Consider the following 10,124-nt stretch of genomic DNA (forward strand, 5'->3'; position numbering starts at 1 on the left):
ATGTGATGTCACTCTCCTTGACTTTCTTGTTTTATTCACTCTGGGGGAAGACTGCTGTCATGTGGTGAGGAACTAAGGCCTCCAGCCAACAACCACATGAGTAAGCTTAGTAGTCAACCTTCCAGCCCCTGCTGAGCCATCGGATGACTGCAGCCCCAGCTGGCAGCCTGACTGCCATCTCCTGAAAGATCATGAGTCAGAATAATCCAGCTAAAATGCTGACATTGTCCTGATCCTCAGAAAACATGTGAGATAATAAATGTTTGTTGTTTTAATTAGCTGGGTGTAGTGGTGCATGCCTACAGTCCCAGCTATTCAGGAGGCTGAGGTGGGAGAATAGCTTGAGCCTGGGAGTTCAAGTCCAGCCTGGATAAGATACCAAGACCTCGTTTCTTTAGAAAAGAAAAAAAAAGAAAGGAAAGAAAAGAAAAGAAAGAAAAATATTTTAAATTGCTAATAGAGGCTGGGCATGATGGCTCACACCTGTAATCCCAGCACTTTGGGAGGCTGAGGTGGGTGGATCACCTGAGGTCAGGAGTTCAAGACCAGCCTGCCAACATGGTGAAACACTCTCTCCACTAAAAATACAAAAAAAAAAAAAATTAGCCGAGTGTGGTGGCAGGCACCTGTAATCCCAGCTACCAGGGAGGCTGATGCAGGAGAACTGCTTGAACCTAGGAGGTGGAGGTTTCAGTCAGCTGAGATCACACCATTGCACTCCAGCCTAGGCAACAAGAGCTAAACTCCATCTCAAAAATAATAAATAGTAACAATAATTTTAAAATTAAATTGCTGATAGATTACTAACACAGAGCTCTTTTAATTTTATTTTTTTCTTCTGAGACAGGGTCTCTATTACCTAGGCTGGAGTGAGCTGGTGCAATCTCAGCTCACTGCAATCTCTGCCTCCCAGGCTGAAGTGATTCTCATGCCTCAGCCTCCTAAGAAGCTGGGACCACAGGTGTATGCCACCACACCTATTTTTTTTTATCACTTTAGTAGAGATGGGGTTTCGCCATGTTGGCCAGGTTGGTCTCAAATTCCTGGCCTTAAGCAATACACCCACCTCAGCCTCCCAAAGTGCTAGGATTACAAGCATGAGCCACCACGCCCAGCCTAATACAGAGCATTTGACAGCATTCTGCTTTGCAATTAAAATTTCATCAGTCACTTCGTTGGTTACGTATGAATTACTTTGTCCACTGGTAGGTATCATTGTTAGACTTGTCTGGTTGTTTCACAGTAACTTTAGTTGCTGTCTGCTTAATTTATTATAAACAAACATATCTTAAGTCTGGCTTTTGTATCCACCTATTATACTGCAATAAGCGAATATCTACTTGGGTTTTTTGTTTTGGTTTTGTTTTACTTCAAATAGGTTTTCTTCTGTGTTTCCCAGTAAATTTTAATGGAATTTGACTTTCAGGGAGAAATATCTATGAGGAAAATTATATTTTCATGTAATCATACTGAATCTTATAATTCTAAAACCAACCTATTCTTACCTTATTTGATAAAAAAAGAAAGAAAAGAAAGACTGATTTGTGAAACCTATTCTGGTTCCACCAACTCTAAAATTTTGCTTTTCCAATGCTTATTTTGCAGCCCTGTGTAACTGTTCTTTGCAGCCAGCCTTGTGAAGGTTTAAAGAACCTTCATACCTAAAATGCCCACGAAGAGATGTTATTCCACTAGGGCCAAAGATTCACTCGGAAGTTTTAAAAGGCTGGGTAGAGAGGTTCACGCCTGTAGTCCCAGCTACTCAGGAGTCTGAGGTGGGAGGAACACCTGAGCCCTGGAGGACGAGGCTACAGTGAACCATCATCGCACCACTGCACCCTAGTCTGGGTGACAGAGTGAGACCCTGTCAGAAAGAAAGGAAACAAAGAAAACAAAATTTTAATAAAGTAAAAGTTTTAAAACCCATTCACAAAAAAGCAAAATCTTTCAACCACAATTTTCCCTTTCATTCTGAAAATAAAGAAGAAAATAAGAGGAAAAGGGAAGAAGAAATAAAAGTAAATTTTAATGATATTACAGCTTCAATCTTAATTTATTCAAAAATATTTCATGAACAGCCATTTCCACTACTCAAGGCACTCAAGGTGCACCTGTGCAAAGAAAAAATAAGACCCAGCCCTCGTGGAACTTCAAATTTTTTAAATTCAAAAGAGCAGCCCATGAAATAGAGTTGGCTATTTTTGCAGAAGCGTTAAGATCCATCACAAATGAGGGAAGTCAAATATTAATAAAGTCCTGAATTACCAGGCTCCTGTGTGCCATTCTTCTATAAGCTACCATCTATGGTTTGCTAACCTAAGTTTTCTAAGACATGCGCTTTACCTGACCACAATAAAGTGATTACTAATGAGTTATTTCATTCTGCATATAAGTTATACATTTTTTTTAAATGCTAATGCCAACTATCAGAGTAGTCTGGGGCTTTTATTTTAATTTTGTTTTTTAAAAGGTCCCTTAGGCAACTGGAAGCTTCCTTTCCTTTAGCCTTAATGATTATTTTCCACATCCAGGGAACAGAAGCAGAGTCCATATGGCCTTCAATTTCCTTAACTTAAATACAGAAAAGTGCAGTAGTAACTAAAACACTTTTCAAATTATTTAAAAGCACGATTTTTCACCACTGAATTTTCCTATGGCACGCTGTGTGCTTTTAAAAACCATTTGCCTTATATCAGACATTTAACAGGCAGAATGGCCGGGTGCGGTGGCTCATGCCTGTAATCCCAGCACTTTCGGGGGCCCAGGTGGGCAGATCACCTGAGGTCAGGAGTTCAAGATCAGCCTGGCCAACATGGTGAAACCCCATCTCTACTAAACATACAAAAATTAGCCAACTGTGGTGGTGGGCATTTGTAATCCCAGTTACTCAGGAGGCTGAGGCAGGAGAATTGCTTGAACCCAGGAGGCAGAGATTGCAGTGAGCCAAGATGGCGCCACTGTACTCCAGCCTGGACAACACAGAGAGAGACTGTCTCAAACAAACAAACAAAACAGAACTACTCAAGTTTTTACTTTACAACATGTTTTCTGGACATCTGAGAATCAAATTTTCTTAGAAAGTGGTTTAAAATATTATCTATAGTTGGCTTCGTGTTTAATTGGAGAGGGTATAATTTAGATTGATGTGGAAACCTGTTCCTCCAATTATATGAAAATAGAGGCTTTTTTTTTTCATGAACATGTATTATGAAATACTATATAAACTTATAGGACAGTCACATATTCAGCATATGTATGCATATTCTATATTTACAAAAGAATTTTAAATGGTTTAATATAACAAACACAATAAGATCATCACATAAAGATAAAATGTAGGGTACTTTATAATGGAGAAAATAAAATAATTATTATTTTACTAATAAGTAAAATCATAATTGATGAAAAACAGCTACTGCAACTAAGACCTAATTTGATTTTGAGTTTCCAAACAGCTATCAGCATTAGATAAGATCCACACGAGTTCATTCTGTCTATCAAGAAAAGGACTTCTCCCTCTCACTCATAGACAAGCCTATGTGTAAGGGATACTAAACATAAACGACAGTGTCTTCAACAATGTTTTACAGAAGATACAGATTTTCATGTGGCAGAGACTGTGAACTGACAACCCATGAGCCAGATTCAAGCCACAGCTGTCTTTTTTTTGACCTTCAGTGTCTATAAAAATTTTTGGATTGTTTATTTAATATTTAAAATATTTAAAACTTCAGATATTTAACATAAGAACTCTAACTTCCACCTTCTCTTGAAAAATCAGATTTAAGAACACTGGCCCTACATTTCCAAATGGCAGCAGTTGGCTGGAGCTGACTAATAGCTGTCCCTCCTGCACTATCCAGACCACCCTCGCCACCACTTACGTCATCCACCCCTGTAAACATATGGTGATCTCTTAGAAAAATCCTACTATAAAAGTTATGTGCACAATAAGAAACCATGGGTCTCTGAAGGCCAGTCTGTGGGAGGCTAGAGTGATGGGGCACATCGCAGGGGACAGTGCTCAGAGTGGGGTCTCTCTCTCTCTCTCTCTCTCCCCCTCCCTGCCTGGGCATCAGAACCTCTCAGGGGATCTTTAACAACACGTAGCTAAATTTCAAGGACTTTCAGGACTTTCCAAGAGTCCTTGGCCAATCATTGAGAGAACAGTATTTTTACTGTTTTAAAGTAATATCCTGTTTTTGAACAAAAATCATGTACGCAGGACTTATACTGAGCGGGTGTGTATTAGAGTACCATGGCTTGTGACCTAGCTCATTTGTTGGGCATTCATTCTAACCAACTGAAAATGTTTTGAAGATCACTCCTGTGTTCATGGAGCCCCACCTTATACAACAGATAAGAGGAAGGCTGCTCTGCCTCAAGAAGGATTACGAAGCCAACCCTGTTTCCACGTCCTGAAGCAAAAACTTGTTCTCGATGAATGAATGGGTCCCGTATCACCATGCCCATCACTCTTCAAAGGCAGTTGACTCTAATGGCTCTGCCAAGAGCCAGAGCGCAATCACTGGCCAAGGAGCTCCCTGGAAAGTTCCTGAAGGGCATGCATTCTATGTTGTTGACTATAGAAAAATCCACAGATTTAGTAGTCTGGCATGCAGTTGGCAAAGCAGACATCTGTTACCAAAATGAAAGTGACAGGAAATAGAGGGCCAGTCCATGGAAAGCAGATGTAGGAGTAACAAGGGCAGGGACTAAACTTTCCTCAAGAAAAGGCTTTGTGTCTGCTGAACGGCCAAATCAGGGAATGGACTCAAGACTCAGAATTATACACTGTAGGGTGGGTGCTTACAAACTGTGTTTTAAAGCAGGAAACCCCTTTTCTAAACCAAATCTTAGACTCAACTCCAATTCTGTATATAAAACAGCAACAAATGCAGCTGTCTTCGTACTGCACGGTGGGTAAGAAGCCAGGATTCCCATGTACATACACCCATTCGTCCTTCCCATAAATTGGCATCTCCTTGGAATCCTAAGGCTGTATGGAACAGTATTTAATAAAAACTGCCATAGAGAACAAAAGATACAATGTTGGCCTGGAAATGTGTGAAGTAGGTATTAACACCTTGACCATAATTGATACACATGAACTAAAGCCATTGATCAATTTCGGTATCTAAATCATTGTTTTGAAACCATTATTGAAATAGACACAACATACCATTAATATACAAATCAATGAACAAAGAGCTAACTCTTCCCTGGCAAAACTCTAGTGATGTAGAAATAATTATATTAGAACCAACCACCTGTTCCTGGGCCCTTTGTAACTCTTAAAATGCGTTTTCGACTTACCTACTTTACAAATCTAAATCTCTGTCTTCTTTAATTCAAATAATTGAGTAATCTGTACCTTTGTCATCTCAAATATTTTGAAAAGAAAATATATAAATATTTTAAAATAATAAACAGCCAAAATTTCAAATATTAAGCAACTAGTATTTTGTTCTCTATTCCTTAAAAGGGAGAATCAATTCCACATTTTTCAATATCTGAGCTTAAAATTTGATTTCATCATCTTCAGTGGTGGCACAACTCAGGGAGTTTTACAAGGCTTAGTTTACAAATTCAGTGTCCATGACTTGAAGACATCACTATCAGTTCGAAAAGAAAGGGGTAAACAGTAGTACAGCTGGATCCAGGAGAGAGGCTAGATTATTTATGTATCCACAACATTATTTTCTATCCATCAATGGTTTAAAAACAAAAAATAAAAAAGATGTTTTCCCTTTCCAAAGAATAAATACAACTGCACTTCAGGGGAAAAAAGTAACCCAAACTTTCAACCACTTACAAAAGCCTATAATGTTAGACCCCCACGACCATCGAAGCTCATGTGTCTGCTGCACATTCCAAGTAAGCGTATGCCACAGAACCCATACATTCCAACACATTGAGCAAGCACACACATGCCTCCCCGGCTTCCCCAACCCTCGGCCAAACAGGGGGCAATGGGGCTGCAGGCAGGCCCACACGCCAGGCACCACACTGCCAGCCCTTTCCAGCCATCCCCAAGGAAATGCAAAGGAGAAGGAGAAGGAGAGAGGAAGTGGCTGGTGTGAGGCCTTAGAGAAAGAAATGCAAAACCTTTTTTGGGGCAGGCCAACCACATACTCAGAGTTTTTAAGTGTCAAAGAAAAGAATACATTGTGTGAGACTCCCAGTCCTGCTGTCACCGTTGGAATCACTATCTTCCATACACTATCAGCGAGGACCAGTCTTTGCCACGTGCTCTGGAAGTATAGAAAGAAAACGCAGAAGCTGTACACATGGTTTAGTCACCTACGCTTCTATGGTCTCCTCCTTTCTCCTCTCCTCCCTCTTTTTCCCTCCTCCCTTCCTTCTTTCTTAACAATTGAAGAGGCGCAACTGCACTTTTTCAGGGTTAAACTGCTTTTATCATCTACATCTGACTCTCTCAAATAAAGAGGCACAAAACATTTTACTTCAAAATCTTATTCATACAATGATAAAGAAAAACATCCACTGAAATTTCAAAGTATGCATTGTTAAAATCACAAAGATCAGGAGGGACCAAAGTAAAAGGTCTCCATGTAATCCAAAAATACTACATAGCCTATCCTCACATGAGCTTTTTCAAAAACACCTTCTATTTCATGAATTGGTATGAGGTTAACCTGTCCAAAGAATCACCACTCGATTTTTTGTTTCATTTTTCAAAGAGAAAGAGAAGATATAGTATACAAATGTCTTTCCTGGTAATCTTTTAAGCTTTATTAGAGGTTCTTGACTGAGGAAAGTAATTATTTTATCTCATAAATTATATAAAATTACGTTCTTGTCAAAAAGCATGGCGTCTATCTAGAAGAAAACCTCATATATCTCATTTCATTGGTAGTATAACTATCTGAAGTCCTATGTTACTAAACAAAAAAATAACAAAATGCATGAGATAAAAAAGTAACGGATGCATAAGATACTTAAGCATTATATCAAAAAGTGCTTTCACTGGCTTTTTCATGTGTCAAAGAGGTTTAAAATGTTCTAAAGTTAATAAGGTGAACCATTTTCTAAAAGTAATTTACAAAATTCCATATTTTCCTTCTCTAAGACACAGACATTTTAAAAAATACACATAAAATGAAAGCATGCCAACCTTTGTGCAACATCTGTATCCTAAACAAAAAACCTCAAGTTTTTTTCAGGATTTGAAAAAATATGTATATCTGGGTCAAAAGCATGGAACAGGCCCTCCTCCCACACTGCATACATGTATGTTTTTTGTACTTAACTGTCAACTGCAATGATTTTTTTAAAATATCTCTTTCTCTTTATATAATTATAAATGTTTCTACAACAGGACGACTTCAAGGATGTTCCTTCAAATTAAGACTAACACTTTTAATTCTTTTCAATTACATTAAATTAAAAATATACAAAACATCAGCTCCTAATCTTTCTCAGCATAGGCTTTATATATGGAAATTTTGTCTCTTATTCCAAGGTAGGAATAATATAAAAAGTTACTCTATAGCCTGTGTACATATTATCACAACTTTCTACTTCATTGCTAAGGTTCTGTTGCATATTCAAATGAGATGGACAGCAAGGGTAAGGTAGTCACTGCCTTCTGAAGTTTTGGTCAGGAGAAAGGAGTTATTTTAGAGTTTGAAGCTTTAAAGCCCTTTGTGTAAGAAGGATAAAAATGGATCTCTTCAGGCTGTGGGGAGCATAAAACAGGAAGCCTAGTCCAGTGCCTAGCACATAGCACCCACCCAGTATTAGTTACCTCTCTTCCTCTCTCCCATCTCCTGAGTTAAAATTCCATAGAAAATGCCATACCCCACTCTGGACTGCATTAACTTGAAGAAATGCATGGGGAGCTGGAAATAACCTTCTTTCACCTATTTTTTTTCCTTGATAATTCCTCCCTCCCTCCCACCACCACCATAAACAGTCCACAAGAGTTAAAGGAAACGAAGATAAATGCAGGAAAAGTTTACAGTTGAGGGGAAATGAACTGTACTTCACATGCTTTGTTATTTAGCATATGTTTTTGAGCGACTGTAAAATTAATAAAGAACTCTGAGAACTTTATGGATACTATCCCTATTAACACTCACCCCATACTCAAAGGAGAGGCCCAAGGCCTTATTCAGTACAGAAAGTGATGTAGAGAGAGATACCACCTCTGGGAACGACCTGGCAGTTCCTACCAGGGAAACACGTAAACCACAACACAGGCCTGACCTCTGCAACAGGCTGTCTGAACCCCGTGAAGAATCTACCCAGGAGATTCCTTGAGCTAGACTTTCATTTACCACATGGCACATAGTCTTGACCCGGGTGACGGTTCGCTGTCTAATCTGTGTGGCTCAGATGTTGAAAGAAATGTTTGTCTTATGTCAGGAATGCAACTGCTGAAAAAAGCAAAATAACAACAACAACAACCACCCCACAACCTGCTTAGGTATACTCCCCACTTCTGTCCTTGGGCAACACAGAGATGGGAAGAGGTGCAATGCTACTTTTAAAATTACCTCTGTTTCTAATTATTTTTTTCTAAAAATTACAGCAAAGTACAGATCACTGAGACCAATGTAGGATTATTGCAATGGTTCAATTCACAAATGTATTTTCATATATTTCTACCACTCTTGAACAGCACTCTTTGAACTTTGTAACACATTCAGCTGACTTTTTTAATTTAAAACGTTAAACGGAGAGGAAGTACAGTGGAGTGAGACTCAGGAACCTCAGAAGACCTGGGTTCTAGCTCTACTACTTAATTAACAGTCACGTGGCCTTAAGCAAATTATTAAGCTTCTCTGAGACTGAGTTTCCTCATCCAAAAAAAAGGAGATAATAACAATTGTCCTATTTTTCACAAAATTATTATTGGGAATAAATGAAATTATGTGTCAAAGAGGCTGGAACAGCATCAGTACTGTATGAATATAAGATGCAGGCACAAAAAAATATTCCTCCCTGAGATAATACTACTAGCATTGTTTAAATATCAATACATGAAATCATCAACCTTTCTGATCACATTTAAAACAAAAATTTAAAAATTCAAGCTTCCCACTAAGGCAAATCCTTACTTTGAGACACATTAATTGTATGACAATAAGAAAACTGAAAATACAATTATTTTGCAATGTTCCCATACAAATTTTCTGGTCATTAGATGCAATATTTATTATGATATGGGTAAATAAGAGAAAGCGCAAAACATGCATCAAAACTCTTAATTTTCATTTATCAGACTTATTAAAATATCTGCTTTATTTATGAAATGTCCTTGACACTAAACAGAATGGGAAAATCCTTACTGAGTGTTCACATTTTAAGAAATAAAGTGTAGAACACATAATGAGGAATAAACGAAATGTATCTCAAAAATACAGACGTTATTTAGTGAAAAGCAGAGGCTTAGGGAGGAGACATAACTATCAAATGATGGAATAGGGCTAGTTTTTGGGCTTGAATGCCTCCTATTAATGCAAAAGCATCCATTTTCACTGTTGTACTTATTCTATCTCAATCATCAAACTCTAAACCAAATTAAAGAAATAATTATTGTATTCCTTCTTCTCTTTGGCAGCCAAGCAATGGAATCTGAAGTTTTCTACAGAAGAAAATAATTTTTCTTCACTATTTTATGGAGAGACCAGACTAAAATCCATGATCAAAACAGGAAAAGTAAAACCTTAAAAATAATGCTCTGAGCACTCTGCAATTTTGCTGCCTAAAATAGAACCCATAGAGTCCATGCCACCAAATGAAAATTATAAGTTTGTAAGCATGAAGTCAAATCATAAAGTAAAAGATTTAAAATGTTTTAATGGTGATGATAAATGGGAGGAAAGACTTATCTTCGTTGGTAGGTGTTTGCTGTTTATTTGCTATTATTTCTTCAATGATACTGCTTTTGAATGAATACCCAAAATAATTTGAACTTGAATTTGAATATAAGAAGGATAAAACTTTACTAATAAATTCTGGGGGCATGTTTTGTTAAACGGAACACTCCCATCTCTCAATTTAAGAAGTTAATCATTGCTTTTGAGAGATAATGCTTTGACTGAAAGTTTTAGAGCATAAACTCTAAAAATTAGCTTAGCCAAGCCCACTACTTT

Source organism: Rhinopithecus bieti, unplaced genomic scaffold, assembly GCF_001698545.2.
Source record: "Rhinopithecus bieti isolate Rb0 unplaced genomic scaffold, ASM169854v2 scaffold_2432, whole genome shotgun sequence".
Lineage (NCBI taxonomy): Eukaryota > Metazoa > Chordata > Mammalia > Primates > Cercopithecidae > Rhinopithecus > Rhinopithecus bieti.